Here is a 19,694-nt window from a genome sequence, read left to right as displayed (position 1 = left end):
ATTATGGTGTGGGGTACAGGGATGCTGACACCCCTCCCAGAAGACACTCTTCTTTTTAGCCCTCCACCCCATGGGGATCAGAAAATGCCCAAATAATGGGAGGGGCAGATTTTCATTTCCTCCAGGATAGACACCTGGGAAAAGCTTAAGAGTCAGCTAGCCTGATCTATTCAAGGCAAACATTTTAGTCTGTAAGTGGAACTTGCTCATAAACTTGAAACCTTAGTCTAAGGCCCTTTGATTATCAAGATCCATGGTTTTTAAAAAATTATTTATAGATTATAGATTTAAAAATTATTTATAGATTTTCTAAGCAATCCATGCAGAATTCTATTATAAAAAGAATATAGAGTTTTCTACCCAAGATGTACAAGTGTGCTTGAATGTGTGTGTGTGTGTAGAAGGAGGCCAGCTGGATTTTTGCATGCTTCTCTTTTTCTTCATCTTAGCAACACTTGAGATAGCAGTTTGGAAAACAGGAATAGAGTCTTCAACATAGTCCCACTTCACTGCATGGACAGGGAGCCCAAACCTAAGATTTCAAGTTCACACAGGGACCAGAATTCTTTAAACTTGCTCTAAGGCTTTGTCCAGCTCCCTTTCCTGTCTCCCGTATGGTCTCTGTTATGATCACAGACACATCATTAAGCAGATCCAAAGCGTATTTTATTTGGAAAACATACCACATAGAGTGGGGCTAGAATAGGCAATAGGACAGATTGGAGGAAAGAGTGGTACATGTGCAAAGAAAAAAAGAAAAATAAGGAGCAAATATTAAACACAAAATGTGTTTGCTGGTGACTTTTCCCTCAAAAATGCCAAATGCTTATGTTTAGAAATGAGCAAGTCTTATCAACTCATTAATCAAAAAGAAGAGCTTCTCATTCTCACAGATGTTAAGGTTGAATTATTCTCAAGGCATGCAGACCATAGATGACAGGTATTCCATCAGCCTAAAGTATTTTTGGAAGCAGTGGCAGTCAGTGAAAACTGACCTGGTTACTAAAGTTGGTTGGAATGCAAATGGTTACCACAGGAAGTAGATGCTACTGAAGAAATTTTTGACCTGTCTGTTAAAAATAATCTAATGAGGAATTGGCCATTTGGGCTTATTTAAGTCTCCATATAATAACTAGTGGTCTTATTTAAGTGGTTCTGAGAATAAGGCCAATCTGCCTGCTTTTGAAATTTAAAGCACATACCAAGTTGTCCACACAACTATCTTTTGGAACATTCTCTTATTGTGTCTCCAAGCTTTTGCATTTCCAAGTTTGAGCACCACATCTACCACTTCTGATGTGTGTACATTTTCTTTTCCAGAAAAGCTCTAAATATTTACTGACATTGATTATTAAAAGTAATTTTTTAAAAAAAGTAAACAGTCATGGCAGCGATGCTGCATTACTGGCGAGGACAAGAAACTAGAGATTGGATTCACCACACTTATTGCTCACAATTCTGCCTCAGTGATTGAAAAGGTTGGACTATTATTAGTCATTGAAAGATAATCATTAAGTCTTGTTTTAAACCTAAACCCTTTGTTTCTGTCAACCAGCATGCAACTGCCTTCATCTTTTGTTGCTACTCTTATAAAAAGTTAAATCTAAGTTCTTGAGTCTGTCACCTTCCACTCAGAAACTATTTATCTTCTGTATTTTCAGATATATGTGATAGCCATCAGTATGTGGCTTCCTGACACACTCAGAAGTACATGGGAAAAAGAGAACATGGTGGGATGATGGTGGTGGGCAGAAATACATGAAGGATGGAACAGACACATGTGAAAAACAATAACTCCACTCACAGACCTTATTTTTTAGTATGCTAAAGCCGCTGAGATCAGTAGGGCTATGCTTCCTTGGAAGTCAGTAGAGAAGGATTTGTGCCAGGCTCCTCTCCGGGCTCCTGGTACTTCCTTAGCTTGTGTCAACATAACTTCTGTCTTCTTGTGGCATTCTCCTCATGTGTGTGTGTGTCCAAATTTTTCCATTATATGAGGACATTGATCATATTGAATTAGGGGCCCATCCTAGGCCAGTATGGTTTCATCTTAACTAATGCATATACCACGTCCCTATTTCCCAATAAGGTCACATTCTGCAACTGGGAGTTAGGACTTCAATGTATGAATTTGGGATGGGGACAAGATTCAACTCATAAAGACCTCAGTAGCTTCTGATGGTGAAATCACATCACAGAAAAATCCATTCTAAACCCAAGTCAAGAAAATGTTACACAAAAAGAAAGATAAAGTAGTTGGCCCCTGAACTAAGATTTAGATCTGTATTCTTTCTAGTTCTGTAACTGCAGGATCATTGATTTTTTTATGATTTTATTTATTTATTTGACAGAGAGAGAGTGCACAAGTGGGTGGAGGGGCAGAAGGAGATGGAGAAGTGCACACCCCACTGAGCAGAGAGCCTGACAGAGGGCTTGATCCCAGGACCTGGAGACCATGACCTGAGCTGAAGGCAAATGCTTAACTGACTGAGCGACCCAGGTGCCCTGCTTTTTTTTTAATCTAAAAATGATATATTGAAAACTTTTGTTTTGGGATGGTTGGAATCAAAATAAATGTGAAAGCCCCTTAAAGTTTCAAATTCCATTCATGTAGCATATAGTATATGTACATAGTCTACTTAAAGTTAATATTATAGTAATTTATGTAAAATACAAAAACCTTGCAACATAAGCTCAGTTATTCTCCATTATTCTTCATACTATAGTTGTCAAATGTATTACATTTTCATACATTATAAATTTGACAAGGTAATGCATTAAATTTCACAATCATATGTATTTTTGCTTATGTTTTAAAGATTTATTTATTCACTTTAGAGAGAGAGAGTGAATGTGAGGAGGGACAGAGGGAGAGGGAGAAAGAAACTTTAGCAGACTCCTTACTGAACACAGAGCCAGACATGGGGCTTGATCTCATGACCCTGAAATCATGACCTGACCCAAAGCCAAATGACTCCACCACACAGGGGCCCCAATCATATGTATTTTAAACAACGTAAGAGAAAAAATATTATATTTGCCCAAATATTTATCATTTCTAACGCCCTTTTTACCTCCTTTAAATCTGTGTTTTCCCTTAGTACCCTCATTCATAGCAGCACATCTGATGGACAAATTCTTAGTTTTGTCTTAATTGAAATGTCTTTATTTTGCCAAAATTCCTGAAGGATATTTTTGCTGTATACAAAATTCCAGGTTAGCTGGGTTTATTCTCCCTCCCTTGCAGCACTTTAAAAGTGTTTTCCACTATCATCTGGTCACTATGGCTTCAGATGAGAGGTATGCTATATTTCAGATCATTCTCTTATTTGTAACTTGGCATTTTTCTCTGCTGCACCCAAGTTTTCTACTTTCTATGATTTTTGGAAGTTTGACTATAACATGCTTAAGCATGGTTTTCTTTTTGTTTATCCTGTTCAGAGTTTGCTGAGATTTCAAATCTTTAAATTTATGTCTTTCATCAAAATGAGGATGTTTTCAGCCATTACGGGAGAGTTAAACTGTTGGGAGGCTACCCCACCATTCCAGAAGCAGAATTTCTAAACTATAGTGGTTTAGAAGCTAAAGACTTCCAGAGCTATCTTGAGAAGTCATTCCACATGGCAAGTGGAAGTCAGAATCTCTGGGAACTGAATACAGAAATAACAAGAAGTCTCAATTAAGACTCTATACAGTATGTCTCAAGAGGTGACATCAAGCATCTTTGTCAGCAAATATAAAGAGTGTACTGTAAGGATTTGAGCTTTGTATTGGGTTAGTGGATCCTAGCTGCCTGTGAAGATATCCAGAAACAGCTAGAAACGTAGAAACTGGTGAGTTATCTGCCTGAGAGCATTTGTTAATTAAGCTTGCTAGTGATGACCTCTCCTCCACAAGGTGTGTCTGGTGGCTGTGTGAGCCTGCAAGGAATTGGATATGTGCTGATAGATGGTTCTGATTGTAAAAACAAAGGGCCATCTCTCTCTCTCTCTCTCTCTCTCTCGTCTCAAGATTTTATTTATTTGAGAGAGAGAGAGAGAGAAAGTACATGAGCAGGGGGAGTGGCAGAAGAAGAGGGAGAGTTCTTGGATCAGAAGAATAATCATTGTTAAAATGTCTATACTGCCTATACTGCCTAGAATAATCATTGTTAAAATGTCTATACTGCCTAGAGCAATCTATACTTTTAATGCCATTCTGATCAAAATTCCACCAGTATTTTTCAAAGAGTTGGAGCAAATAATCCAAAAATTTGTATGGAATCAGAAGAGACCCCAAATTGCTAAGGAAATGTTGAATAACAAAAATAAAACTGGTGATATCATGTTACCTGATTGCAAGGTTTACTACAAAGCTGTGATCACCAAGACAGCATGGTACTGGCATAAAAACAGACACATAGACTAGTGGAACAGAGTAGAGAGCCCAGATATGGACCCTCAATTCTATGGTCAAATAATCTTCGACAAAGCAGGAAAAAATATACAGTGGAAAAAGACAGTCTCTTCAATAAATGGTGCTGGGAAAACTGGACATCTCTATGCAGAAGAATGAAACTCGACCATTCTCTTACACCGTACACAAAGATAAACTCAAAATGGATAAAAGACCTCAACGTGAGACAGGAATCCATCAGAATCCTAGAGGAGAACATAGGCAGTAACCTCTTCGCTATCAGCCACAGCAACTTCTTTCAAGATATGTCTCCAAAGGCAAAGGAAACAAAAGTGAAAATGAACTTTTGGGTCTTCATCAAGATCAAAAGCTTCTGCACAGCAAAGGAAACAGTCAACAAAACAAGAGGAAACCCACAGAATGGGAGAAGACATTTGCAAATGACCGAACAGAGTAAAGGTTGATATCCAGGATCTATGAAGAACTCCTCAAACTCAATACACACAAAACAATCATATCAAAAAATGGGCAGAAGATATGAACAGACACTACTCCAATGAAGACATACAAATGGCTATCAGACACATGAAAAAATGTTCATCATCACTAGCCATCAGGGAGATTCAAATAAAAACCACATTGAGAGACCACCTTACACCAGTTAGAATGGCCAAAATTAACAAGACAGGAAACAGCATGTGTTGGAGGGGATGTGGAGAAAGGGGAACCCTCTTACACTGTTGGTGGGAATGCAAGTTGATGCAGCCACTTTGGAGAACAGTGTGGAGATTCCTCAAGAAATTAAAAATAGAGCTTCCCTATGACCCTACAATTGCACTACTAGGTATACACCCCAAAGATACAGGTGTAGTGGAAAGAAGGGCTATCTTACCCCAATGTTTATAGCAGCAATGGCCATGGTCGCCAAACTGTTGAAAGAACCAAGATGCCCTTCAATGGATGAATGGACAAGGAAGATGTGGTCTATATACACTATGGAGTATTATGCCTCCATCAGAAAGGATGAATACCCAACTTTTGCATCAACATGGATGGGACTGGAAGAGATTATGCTGAGTGAAATAAGCCAAGCAGAGAGAGTCAATTATCATATGGTTTCACTTATTTGTGGAGCATAACAAATAACATGGAGGACATGGGGAGATGGAGAGGAGAAGGGAGTTGAGGGAAATTGGAAGGGGAGGTGAACCATGAGAGACTATGGACTCTGAAAAACAACTTGAGGGTCTTGAAGGGGTGGGGGGTGGGAGGTTGGGGGAACAAGGTGGTGGGTATTAGGGAGGGCATATATTGCATGGAGCACTGGGTGTGGTGCAAAAACAATTAATACTGTTATGCTGAAAAGAAATTAAAAATGAAAGAAAGAAAGAGAGAGAAAGAAAGAAAGGAAGAAGAGGGAGAAGCAGGCAGGGAGCCTTATGTGAGGTTAGATCCAAGGATCTGGAGATCATGACCTGACCTGAAGGGAGATGCTTAACTAACTGAGCCACCCAGGTGCCCACACCCCTTTTTTCCCCATAAGACTTTACTAGCACAGATTCAGCCTCAAGATTCAGAGTCTCATCCACCTGAGCCATGAACTACTGAACAGAGGTTTGTGTGCACTTGGTACTGATTTTCTCTCTTCTTTCTTCTGAATTGATAAACTGAATTAAATTAAGTGTGAGAAGTTAATATGGTATGACTTGTGGGCATAAATTAGCTCTATCTGAATTAAGGAATGGCCTTCTTATGTCAGAAAAAATAGTGATCAAAGATGGTAGACTAAATATTTCAAGACATTCATACTCTGGACTCTGGGAACCAAACTCAGCATTTCAGAGGGACGGGGTGGGGGGTGGGGGGTGGGGGTGGGGATAGGGTAACAGGGTAATGGGTATTAAGGAGGGCACGTGTGGTTATGAGCATTGGGTGTTATATGCAGCTAATGAATTGTTGAACACTACACAAAAACTAATGATGTACTGTATGCTGCTAGCTAATTGAATGTAATAAAAAATAATTTTAAAAAAGAGAATTCTATGCATTAACCTCTTTGTAGGGCCTTAATGTCTTTGGAGGCAACTCTGAAGAAATTAAGAGGTGTGACATTATCCTGGGCCCATTTTAAAGGAAATTAATGCCACTGAAGAGACTGTCCTTTGTAGCCTATCTACCAGGAAGTGTCCTGAGATGGAAGTCTTGGTGAAGCTAACCCAAAGAGTGCTAAGCATTGTTGGATAAACACACGAGGTTAAATTGAGGTTTGTCAAGACACCTAGGTGGCTCAGTCAGTTAAGTGTCTGCCTTCAGCTCAAGTCATCATTCCAGGGCCCTGGGATCAAGTCCTGCATCGGGTTCCTTGCTCAGCAGGGAACCTGCTTCTTCTTTTGCCTGCTGCTCCCCTTGCTTGTGCTCTTTCTGTTCTCTTTCTCTGAGAAGTAAATAAAGTCTTTAAAAAAATTGAGGTTTGTTGAGCAAAAGTGGGGGGGGGGGAGAAAGGGGCAAACCAAGAAACAGACTCTTGACTCTAGAGAACAAATTGATGGTTCTCGGAGGGGAGGTGGGTAGGGGATGGGTGAAATTGGTGATGGGGATTCAGGAGGGCACTTGTTGTGATAGGCACTGGGTATTGTATGGAAGTGTTGAACTGCAGGTGTTGTATACCTAAAACTAAAACTACATTGTATGCTAACTAGAATTTAAATAAAAGCTTAAAAAAATTAAAAAAGAATTCTAGAAAAAAAGGACTCATTTTTCCTGAGATTTACTTTATTTTATTTTGTGTTATTTTATTTATTTTTATAAAAACAGTACTTATTCAATCATTTTCTTTTCTTTAAAAAAAAGAGTTATGTATTTATTTGCGAGAGTTATTTATTTACTTATTTGAGAGGGAGAGAGCATGAGTTAGGGGTAGGGCACAGGGAAAGGGAGAGAATCCCAAGCAGACTCACAGCCAAGCATGGAACCCGACGTGGGGCTTGATCCCATGATCCTGAGACCTCAACCTGAGCTATTTAGGTGTCCCTCTTCTGAGTTTTTAGTGCTTATTGGAAATCCAACAAATCAAGCAAGTTCTTGCTATTAAACTAGATCATCTATCAGAGAGCCACAGCTTTTCTTCTGTAAACTATTTACACCAATAGGGAAATCAATGGTGTGTGACCCAGACTCTCTACCTATGATTCATCAAGAATGAATTTTAGTTAACAGATTAAATGTTACACTGTCTCTGGAAAATTAGGACATTCAGTTCAGATTCTACTTAGAGTTGTGTGAGTTTTAATTCAGGAAACAACATTTTCTTTTGCTTTCAATGTGTAAGAACTCTAGAAAGGAGTTTGCGTTCAAAAACACTGCAGTTACCAAGAACAGAACCTGAGAGCATTTTTGTCTATGACCAGAGCATATTGGCCATCGGGCTAGAGAATCAGGACACTGAAAACTCTAATAAACTTTTGGTTTTTATAAAATGAAGATTCCACCCTGAGAATTTTCTGTTCTGGTAATAGAGCCTAAATAATTCAGACCAACTTCTCACTAAGAACACTGGGTAAATAGAAAAAAAAGTATCTTTAAAGAATTTGCTTGGAGGGACCAATGAATTAACAAGATAGTGAAGAATTATAAGTCCAGGGATCTGGGAGAACAGAACACAGAGAAGTGAACTGAGCATCTTGGACCACTTTTCCATAGGACTAGCACCATGGGAGCAGAACCTATTAATTAATTTTCAACTGACCTGAGGGCAATGGGTGAAAGCTGCGCACCCAACATCTTTCTCACTCAATCCTTTCTGATTCCTTTGGAGAGCTTTCTATCCATGCCATGTACAACTGGTAGGCATTTTAATCATGATTCCCAACAGGGTATGCATATGGCCCAAACTGAGAGCAATCAAATAAAAGGCCACCCAGGAGAACAATATTAAGATAAATAATGTGAGAATTGTGAAATGTGAAGTCCAACTCATAGACTTATCTAGGGGTTGGATACTAGGAAGAGAGTTGCATTATGTGTGATCAGTCAGATCAGGACTGGTGGCATCATGGAACCCAAGAGAAGGAAGTATATCATGATAACTAGAGAGGTCAGATTACAATAAGGTATCATTATATAGGAGGTTGTTGGTGATTCCTGATAGGAGAAATTTCAGAAAACGGTAGGGAAAAAGCCAGATTGGAGTAGAAGGAGACAAACCAGGTAATAAGGAAATGGAAATACTGAATAGACAATTAATTTGTGATTTAGTTTTGAAGGGGGTATAAAATGTGGCCCTCTCTGGAGGTAGATTAAAAAGTCAAGGGAGTGTTTGTTCTGTGCTGTTTTGCTTAAGATGAAAGATATTCAGGCATGTTTTTATGACCTCTCTGAAGGTGAATCTATTTTTATTATACACGAAACCAGCTTTTGTCCTAGTTTAACTTCTAATTCTTACATTGTTTTCTATGACCAACTGCTGACCTCAGTTGTTGACAGTAGATAAGTTTGTAAGACCTGCCTTTAGACATAAATACATGGGAGCTATAGACCTGTCATGAGGTGCGTCCTATGTCACTAGTCTAATCGCAATGGGCCATGCTAAGGTCTTACAGTTGTCTAATGACAGGATCTTGCTCTTGAAGGCTAATGAAACCAGACAGAACTTTAACTTCGCTGCGGAAGCTTATGTTATACAGGTCTCAAATTCACTTTCAAAACTGTAAAAAATATATGTAGAGAGAAACAATCCCAAAGTGTCCTTCCACCAGTCTCCTGAGAGTGTAATGTGTGTGATCCCGTTCTTTAGACAATGATCATGTTTGGGATATAGATAACATTGAATTTCTGGACTTTAAATCTGGCATTTGGACCTTATAATTGGGAAAAATCTCTGATGTACATTATGAGCTCCTAAATGGTCAGTTGGCTGGAATCCTTAGCCAGCAGTGTATATAGGGGAAGGGAGATTTAACATTCAGTTTTCTAATTTCTTAATCACATAATTGACCCCAAAAGGCTCCCTTTCAGTCTAAGCACCAACTCAGAATCTAGGCAAAGTTGTGGACTAAGCAATTAGTATATAATGCTTATTTATGATCCCTTTTTTAGGGACGTGCCAAGAAAGAGCAAAATATGTGAGCAGAAAAACAAAAACAAAATCAAAGGGTAAATTAAGGTGAAGTAATCAAGTTTTAAAGCTTTCTAAAACTTCTCTTAAAGAAGAACAAATAGGTTAGTATTTTAAGCAGTGATCAAACATCAGATTCAAACCTAAGTGACTGAATATAGCATGTGAAGACCTTTCACAGCAAGAGCAAAGTTACAAGTTTATTATCTCCTTGAAATCTTAATTCCAAAGTCCTTGTGATGGTCTGCAAATACCCACAGATATAAAATTACTTGAAATAGATTGGTGTCCTCGTCTCAGATGAGCCACCTAATGGAAGTACAGCTGACATTACTAAAACAGGCAATACTTTCCACAGGGTATTAAACATCTGGCTTAAGACTTACAAATCTATGAAACTCCCAGATTGCTATTTCTGAAAGTGCTTGGCTCCTGACTACATTTGGCATGCAGGCTGGGGGTGGGGTGGGGAGCAGGGAATAAATCTATATTAGAACAAAGCATCTTTTTGAAAATTTTCCATTTTATTTAGAACTTCCTGTTTTCTTGTGAATTATCCAGGTTATTGCTTTTTTTTTCCTTAAGAGCTTTACCCTCACAAGAGAGATGCAAATAAGCATGCATGTATACACATATACACATGTAAAGTAGATAAATTTATTTCTTTTAGAATGATCAATAATAAATTTTTTGTAGTTTTCCCTTCTTAAAATGCAAATTGTGATGAAAAACTGTGCAACATTAAGTTGGTAACATAGGACCCATTTCATCATGGAAGTGGTAATGATTTGTCATCACTGGAATAGGTTCTTATTTAGAGAATGGATTTGCCTTCTCTGCTGGCACCCCCACCCCCACCCACAGATTTATCAAATGCCTTAGAACCCATCAAGTATCCCATACAACATAGATTCAGGCTGAGCAACCAATTGCACAGCATGAAAATTATGACACTTGGCTCTCACCTCTGGAATTCTCAGGACTCCCCACATAGTCCATCACTGAGAAGGAGCTGGCCACTTAAAATGGTTATGTTGCTAAATGGAAAACAAACCCCTGCATGGTAGGGTGCTCAGAATATGATATATATATTCTCAACCCACAGCAGGTATACAGAACTTGAGAACAAGGTGGTAGTGATCCCTCTCATTATTACTCTTAATAACCCATGGGTAGTTTTTGCTTTCCACCCCAGAACCCTGGGATTTCTTGATCTAAAGAGCTTATTCCTATGGGAGGGATCCTTCTACTGGGAGACAAAGAATGGCCCTATCAAATCTGAAACATGGGCAGCCCCAGCCAGGTTGGCTTCCTCATACCACTGAAACAACAGGCAAAGCAGTCATTGAAAAGGGGTTAATAACTGTCTGGGGTGATTGGTCCTGATAAGTAATGGGCAATTGGGTTTCTTTTTTTTTTTTAAATTTATTTATTTTCAGAAAAACAGTATTCATTTTTTTTTACCACACCCAGTGCTCCATGCAATCCGTGCCCTCTATAATACCCACCACCTGCTACCCCAACCTCCCAATCCCCCGCAACTTCAAACCCCTCAGATTGTTTTTCAGAGTCCATAGTCTCTCGTGATTCACCTCCCCTTCCAATTTACCCCAACTCCCTTCTCCTCTCTAACACCCCTTGTCCTCCATGCTATTTGTTATGCTCCACAAATAAGTGAAACCATATGATAATTGACTCTCTGGGTTTCTGCTATGAAATGGTTTGGAAGTAGTTTCTTGCCGTGATTAATTTCTAAGTTACCTTGCCATTTCCTGTTTGGATTCCTAGCATTTCCATCACCTGTGTAGTCAATTTCCCCCATTAAATTCCCTCTGTTTTACATATTTAGAGTGGTACCTTAAGACCTTGATTGATACAGGTGTTGGTATCAGGAGTGGTCCCATGAAAAATCCCTCAGGGTAAGATTCTAAGATTGATTTCTCATCTGTCTGAGCACAATTTTAGGGTTCTCTTCCTTAACAGATAGAAAATGGAGTACTAGTATCTTTGGAATGTTCACATTCTTCCTCTGCAGTAGAACCTCTGTATATTATCTGAGCCCATTGCCACCCAGAACAACTGTTAGTCCTGGCCTACCTGACTTGCACTATGCATACTCATGTGACTTAAGACTGGCCAGTGGAATATAAACATAAGTAGTGTGTGTGATGAGCTACCTTTGAAAGGAGAGGCTTGCACTTCCCTTACCCTTTTCTCTTTTCAGCTGTCTGGAATATAAAGATAGAAACTGAAACTCCAACAGATATCTTGGATTGTCCTTTAGGACAGCAGAAAAGAAAGAAAGCTTGAAGGATCCTTGGTCTCTGATAAATTTAAAGAACTTTGTTATCAGCCCAAAGGCTGGATAAAACGAGTGATGTTGTCAGTGGCTTGAGGGAGGCCAGGGGCTCCTTCCCAGAAATAAACAATATCCAATATCTTAACTTGAATCCATGAGGACACAGAATGAAGGACACAAGGAGGTCTCTTCTGTCCTATGGAAGATAGATTTCTAAACTTCCTGTTAAGCCCATTTGCCACATTGTGAAGTAGATAGAAGGGAGGAATTTCTGTGATAAAGAGTTGATCTTCAAATTCCCTGAATATGTACCCCCAAAAGACTCAGAGACCAAAAGAAAATGATTTAAACCAGAAGGGACTGAGATACCATCCCCTGGGGGAAAATTCAATTTTTTTTTCCTTGTAACCGAGTGGATGGGGACATAAAGGGGACATTAGATCAGTCATAGGAAATAAAGAAGCAGAATCCTCTGTGAATATGTGGGTATTCATATGGTGGGTATAAACATCTGGTTAAACTGAGTTTTATATTGCTGACTTGGTAGAATGCTGCAGTCATAGCTAGGAAGGAATTATACTTGCTAAAATCAGAAAATTCACAGATCATAGTATGGCTGAAGTTGTCAAGCAGAGCAAGCTTGTCATTTCTTGTATCAGGAGAGTCTATGTTGCAAACAAAATTCTGAAGTGATGAAACAACAGAGACTTTGATGAGCTTTACATATAGGAATAATTCATATACCCTGCAGGGATCTCTGCCAATACCAGAACTCTGTAAACAAGTTGTAGAAACTTCAGAAAATGCCACAGCCCAAGCCCTGATAAAACCAAGATCCTGAGCCTTGCTGACAAATGCCAATCTTCTCCCATTGAAGCCCAAGTTCCATGAGAGCAGGGACAGTGCCTGCTTTTGTTGACCATGGGTGCCCAGTGCTCAGAACAAGGCCTGGCAAGTAGTAGCTGCTCAGTAAATATATAATGAGTATATGAATGAGTCCATAAATTTTTATTTTTAAAACTTTCTACTGTAAGGAGATGGCACATTGATATTTGGAAGGAAAGAATTAAAATTTTTAAAAAGGTAAATATGAACTGTAGTACTTAAAAAAAATTCCCTATTGATATCTCTAAAACACTGGAAGATAATGAAGAAAAGCTATATACATTGGAGGAAGAAAATTGTGACTTAAGCAGGGAAATATGAGGGGCTCAAGGGCTTCTAGGATGCAGGGACCCAGAACTACAACAGAGGTGAGGTGGGTGAGTCATAGGCAAGGATGGGCACCATGATGTCCTATTGACTTTTAATTTCTCCCAAATATTTGGAGTGGCCACTAGAGACAAAGCACTGCTCTGGGCATTTTATTTCTGCATATCCTTTAATCCTCACATCAATCCTGTTAGATAGGAATGATTACTATTAAACAAGATCAGAGAGGTTAAACAACTTGCCCAAAGTCACACAGCTGAAGGTAGTGAGAGTTGATCCAAGCTGAGTGACACACAAGCTTGGGCTTACATGTCTAGCCTCACCTGGAACACCTGCTCAGGGAGCACAGTTCTGCTCACTAGCTATCTCTGTTCCTCTCTCACCCCAGGCTCTAGCTAACTTATTTCATTTAGTATTATACTCTCTATATGTATCCGTGTTTTTGCAAATGGCAACATTCTTTTTATGGCTGAGTAATATTCCATTGTACCACATCTTTATCCATTTATCAACTGAGGAACACTTGGGCTGCTTCTGTAACTTGGCTACTGTAAATAATGCTGTAGTAAAAAAAATCTGTATGTATGACTCATAAGAACATGAAATAATTTGGCTACTGTAAATAATGCTGTAGTAAAAAAAAATCTATGACTCATAAGCACATGAAATAATGTTCAACATTAAATATCAGGGAAATGCAAATCAAAAACCACAATGATACCACTTTACACATATTTGAATGGCTATAATAAAAAAGACATATAATGTAAAAAGTGTGGTGAGGATGTGGAAAATTGGAAAGTTCATACACTGCTGGTAGAAAGGTAATATGGTACAGACAACTTAAGAAAACAATTTGGTGATTCCTCAAATGGATAAACAGAGTTACCATATTACCTAGTGATTCCATTCCTAAGTATATATCCCAGAAAAATGAAAACATGTCCACATGAAAACTTGTACAGGATGCTCATAGTGGTATTATTTGTAATAGCAAAGTGGGAACAATCCAATGTGTCTCAACTAATAAATGGATAAATGAAATGTGGTATATCCATACCATGGAATATTATCTGACAATAAAAAGGAATTAAGTACTGATGCCTGCTACAACATGAATGATCCTCAAAAATTAAGTTGAGTGAAGAAGCCAAGCATAGCAGACCAAATGTGGTAGGATTCCATTTACACAAAATGTCCAGAAGAGACAAATCTATAGTTAAAGAAAGTAGATTAGTGGTTGGCAGGGGATGGGGTTGGGGGTGGACACTAGGATTGACAACCAGATGGTGCAGCACAATGAAAACTAGGGCAGAAATCTATACTGATACACTGATGAGGGATTGGCAGGAGGCCCAGAAGAGAAAGTTGCCATTACACAGTCACATGTCAATTACGTCCAGATTTTCAACTTTATTACTATAGTAATGTTTTGTTGCTAACAAAATCCATTTCTTATCCTATTCTTGTTATATTTCTGAATGTTGTATATCTAGTTGGGCTTTCTTTATAATAGTAAATAACACTTATTAACTACTTACTATATTTTGGCAGTGTTTCTTGGTAGCTAAGAGGACAAGACTCTGGAGCACCATGAACTGAGTTAACACCTAGCCTCACCACTTGCTATGTGACCCTCAGGAGAGGTGTGCACACTGCGATGAGTTATCCAAACCTGCCCTGGTTTTTGTTTATCTGTAAAATGGGAATAGTAGCACTGATATCATTGGGCTTTTGTGTAGTGCTGAGAACAATGTTGGTGGGTAAGTTAGTAAGTTAGTAAGTGTCAGCTATTTTTCTTTCTTTATTAACTGTCAAAAAATTTAGTTCTGTTTATTGTTATCCTGTCAGCCCCCAATAAACCAGTACATGGCCTAATTTAACAGTTCTATTTTATCGTTTCATTACAAATATATATATTCTTTATTTTTAATAGCATTTTTAGGCTCATGGAAAACTATAATGGGAAGTACAGAGTTTCCATATTGGCCCCTACAACACACACAATGTTTCCCTTATTATTAACATTTTGTGTTAGTGTGGTACATTTGATACAACTGATGACTCAACATTGAAATACTATTTTAAAAGCCCATAGCTTATATTACAGTTCACTTTTTGTATTGTACATAAATTAGGTTTTGACAAATACACAATTGTTCATATTCACCATTAAAATAGCATATATAATAGTTTCATTGCCATAAAAATCCCCTGTGCTCTGCCTATTCATCTGTCCCTTCCCCAAGAACCACTGGCAATCACTGATCTTTTTACTCCAGACTTTTGCCTTTTCTAGAATTTCATATAGCAAGAATCATACAGTATGTAGGCTTTCCAGATAATCTTCTTTCACTCACTAATATGCATTTAAATTTCTTCCATGTCTTTTTGTGGCTTGATAGCTCATTTCCTTTTATCCATGAATAATATTTGATTGTCTGGATGTACCAATTTGTCCATTAACCTGCTAAATTACATCTTGGTTGCTTTGAAGTTTTGGCAATAATGAATAAATCTCCTATAAACATTCATGTGCAAGTGTCTGTGTGAACATATGTTTTCAGCTTATTGGGGTAAATACCAAAAAGCATTGATTGTTGGATTGTATGATAAGAGCATGCTTAATTTTCTAAGAAACTGCCAAAGTGTCTTCCAAACTGGCTATCCATTATGAATACCCATCAGTAATCAATGAGAGTTCCTGTTGCTCCATATCCTTACTGACATTTACTGTTGTCAGCATTTTGGATTTTGGCTATTCTAATAGGTATATAATGGTATCTAACTGTTATCTTATTTGCAACTCCCCGATGACATATGACATTGAATATCTTTTCATGTGCGTATTTGCCATCTGTATATCTTTTTTGGGTAACACATCTGTTCAGTTCTGTTGCCCCTTTTTTTTCAGTTGGGTTGTTCATTTTCTTACTGTTGAGTTTTAAGCCTTCTTTGTATGTTTTGAATACCAGCCCTTTATTAGATATGTGTTTTGCAAAGATTTTTTCCCAGTCTCTGGCTTGTCCTTCCATTCTTTTAATATATTTGTTTTTCTAATTCATTAATATCCTCTTTAACCTCGATGTAAATCTCTGCTCTTTTTCAGATTTATTTTAACTTTGTGAGTCCAATGTTTATTAACTTAATTTCTTTATTTGCTTTTGTTTGAACATGAAAATATGTATGCTTCTGCACTTTCTTCTTTGTACACTGTTGGCTAAATCCCGTATCTTTTTTTTTTTTTTTAACATTTAACAACTTAAAAATAATGATGAGAAGTGATAGAAACATGAAATTTTAAAAGTAAATTAGTATAAAAATGAAAAGAGGGGTGCCTGGGTGGCTCAGAGGGTTAAGCCTCTGCCTCTGGCTCAGGTCATGATCTCAGTGTCCTGGGATCGAGTCCCATATTGGGCTCTCTGCTCGGCAGGGAGCCTGCTTCCCCCCACCCCTGCCTGCCTCTCTGCCTACTTTTGATCTCTCTCTGTCAAATAAATAAAATCTCTAAAAAATGAAAAGAAGATATATGATATATGATGGACAATTATTAAAATTAAATGAGAGGATATGATGCAGTGAGTTGCAAGTGGCTGATGCTTCCCCAAGATTGACTAAGGAGACTGGATAAAATATAAAATCCCATCTGTTTGGAAACCATAGAGAACTGATGAGTTTTCTGGAGGCCACAATTCTGGAAAAGGTGAAAATAATGCAGATTGGTGAGTAGACATTCTAGAATAGTTCTCTCATCAGAAAACTTGCCAATTCTTGGCTCTAATCAAGGCAGAAGGCTAAGAAAGGAAAAGAACAATTGCTTATATCCAGAGAAGCCAGAAGAAATTCTAACAGTCTCACAAATCTGGAGAGGGAAGATGGAGCTTAGGGTTGCCCAAAAGACCCCAGTGGGAGAAGCTGGTACTTGGAAGTGAGTCTGATGCTGCTGGTTTCCCTGGAGGTATTTGTCAAATTCTTAAACAGTACAGGGAAGAAATATAAGACACTGGGAAGAAAGACAAAGAACAAAGCAGATTTTTTTTATACTTTCATGGTACTGAGAAAATAAAAATTTGAGTTCAGGAAAGCAGAGGAGAGAGTGCTAATAACAACCCTGGAGCTCAGTTAGCAACCCCAAAAGACCACAACCTAGAAGCAGTAGAATCAGAGGTAGATTAACTTGTGCAAAAAGTACAACCCAATCTTGAATGAGCCCAGTCCCTGAGTGGATTAAGGTAATATATTACCTCACTATCTGCTTGTCAGAGGAGAGACTTAGCCTTTACAGAGAATGAAAACTCTACTCAGAGTTGTTACAGTTTGCACACAATATACAGCACTCAATAAGGAATTACAAAGCTTCCCTAAGAAACTGAACCAAGAGAAAAAGCAAACAATAGAAGCAGATTCACAGATGAGACAGTTATTGGAGCTATCAGACAATGACTTCGAAATTTTTATAAATAACATGTTGAAGAAAAAAGATTTTCACAAGAGAACTGCAATATGTAAACAATCAGATAGAAATCTTAGAATTAGAAATGAATGAAATTACCCTGTGACCCAAGAATTCTACTCCTAAACATATACTGAGCAGAAATGCATCTATGTATTCTCTAAAGATCTATATAAGTATACTTTTAGAAGTTTAGTTTATAATAGTCCTAAACTGGAAACTACTCAAATGTCTGTCAATGGATGAATAGACCAGCTCTGATATATGCCTACAGTGGAATAAGAAGGGAAGAACTATCAATATACTAAGCTCTTCTTTCCTCTGTCAAGCCTGTCCCTCTCTGATTTTTCCTCAGAACAAAATTGTTGTCAATATTGACTACCCTGATTCTTGCACATACACTCTAATAGCAAATCAAGTTTGCTCTGCTTCCAAAACATGTTTCTCTCAAAATATCAATTTCTTTTTAAAAAAATTTGAATCCAGCCATTTCTCATGACTCACCAGCCCTCACATTATGATCATCTCCCTCCTAGAGCCTTTAGGTGGTCTTCCTGCTTCTGCATTTATCTGCCTAACCTTCTTCAATGAAAGCTTTCTGGAGTGTACCTCCAATCAACTATGTCACTTGCCCACAGCCATCCAATGATGTCCATCTCACATCGGATCATATCCTGACATACAGGGCTCCATATAACTTCTCTTCTCTTGTCAGGCTCCAGGGCTACAAGACCCCCAACTCCGCAAATCCCTTTTCAGGAATGTTCTGTGATCTTCTGCTCAGTGTTACCTTTGACTAACAAAGCTTTCTCACTTGGAGGTGTCTGGAAGGTTAATTCCCTCTCCCAGGGGACCAGTGATTAACATAAGACTATAAAACACTGTCTCCTTGACTCAAGGTGGAACATTATTGGGATAAAATATATACTCCAGGGCTGGCTAAGGTTCAGGCCATGGCTTGACTTCATCTGGACTTACATCCTTGCCCAACTACTTCCCCTGCCTCTTTTTGCTTCCCTTCTGCTCTCCTAATCCTCCCACAATAAACCACATGTACCCAAATCCCTTTCTCAGATTCTACTTCTAGTTAATCTAACCTAAGTCACAAAGCTACTGCAGAAGAAGGCACAGTGATTTGGTTGAAGAAAAAGGCTTTTATAGCCAATTTTCTGTGCTGTTTGTAAGGTAGGTTGCCCATTCCTTACAAACTGTCCACTCAGGGCTTACAGATTTGGGAATACCAAAATCTTGTGTCTTTAATAAGCATACTAGTTAAGTAACAAAATTTTAAATAAAATTGATTAGCATGGGTAAGGGCTAAACTCTCAGACATCATTTCAAGCAGGAAAAAAGTCTTGGCATATGGTCAACTTGAAAAGTTCAGAGTCTGGAAGCTAAGCCATGATAGAGATAAGAGGTCCATAAATCTTATAGCAAAAGTAAGGAGTGGTTTCTTCTTTGAGTAATTTTACATTTAAGGAGGCTTGATGGAAAAGTTCCAGGGAAAAGGCCAAGTGTTTCCAAGAGGAAAGATATAGAGCCTATCTTGATCCCATTCCTGGGGACTGGGGATGTTAATTTCTCAGGCTGCTGCTTGGTGAGGCTGCTTCCAGCAGCCAAGGGAAATCTAGGGAGTTTTCTCATATAGGTGCAGTGATTGTAGTGGTGAGAGATGGGTATGCCAAGTGGTGAAGAGAATTCAGGAGGGCATCAGCAGGATTTATCATATCCTGCCCTCACTAACATCTGTTAAGGGAGTGGGATATCAATCTCTAAGAGAGATAAGAAGCCAGTTTCTTCCATGACACTAAAAAGCAGATAAAGGTCACTCTGCCTTTTACTTCTCTGAGGTTAGCTATGAGTTTGGGTCCTTTTATAAATATCCGATCCCTTCTTCTTGGGTTTCCCATCATCAGGAGTGTTCCTCTTTACACCAAAATTTGGACTTGCATAAACTCCTTATTCTTACCACCCAAAGCAGTAACCCAGTGTGAGTTTTATTTCTCACACAAGCATATTTAGAGAACTGTCCCCAGTGAGGATCTCTGGAGCCCCCAGACCAAGCAGACTACCCTTCCATGCCCATCTCATGACTTTCTCAGCCATGGCAATGTGACTGTGCAGGAGGTTTGATGTAAATCATGACTTGAGCTGAACTTCTTGGTGAGACCACACTCTCTTTATTTTTTTAATTTATTTTTTATTTCTTTTCAGCATAACAG

The sequence above is a fragment of the Mustela lutreola genome, chromosome 2 (genome assembly GCF_030435805.1).
Source record: "Mustela lutreola isolate mMusLut2 chromosome 2, mMusLut2.pri, whole genome shotgun sequence".
NCBI classification, from domain to species: domain Eukaryota; kingdom Metazoa; phylum Chordata; class Mammalia; order Carnivora; family Mustelidae; genus Mustela; species Mustela lutreola.
Note: the sequence above shows the minus strand (reverse complement) of the source record.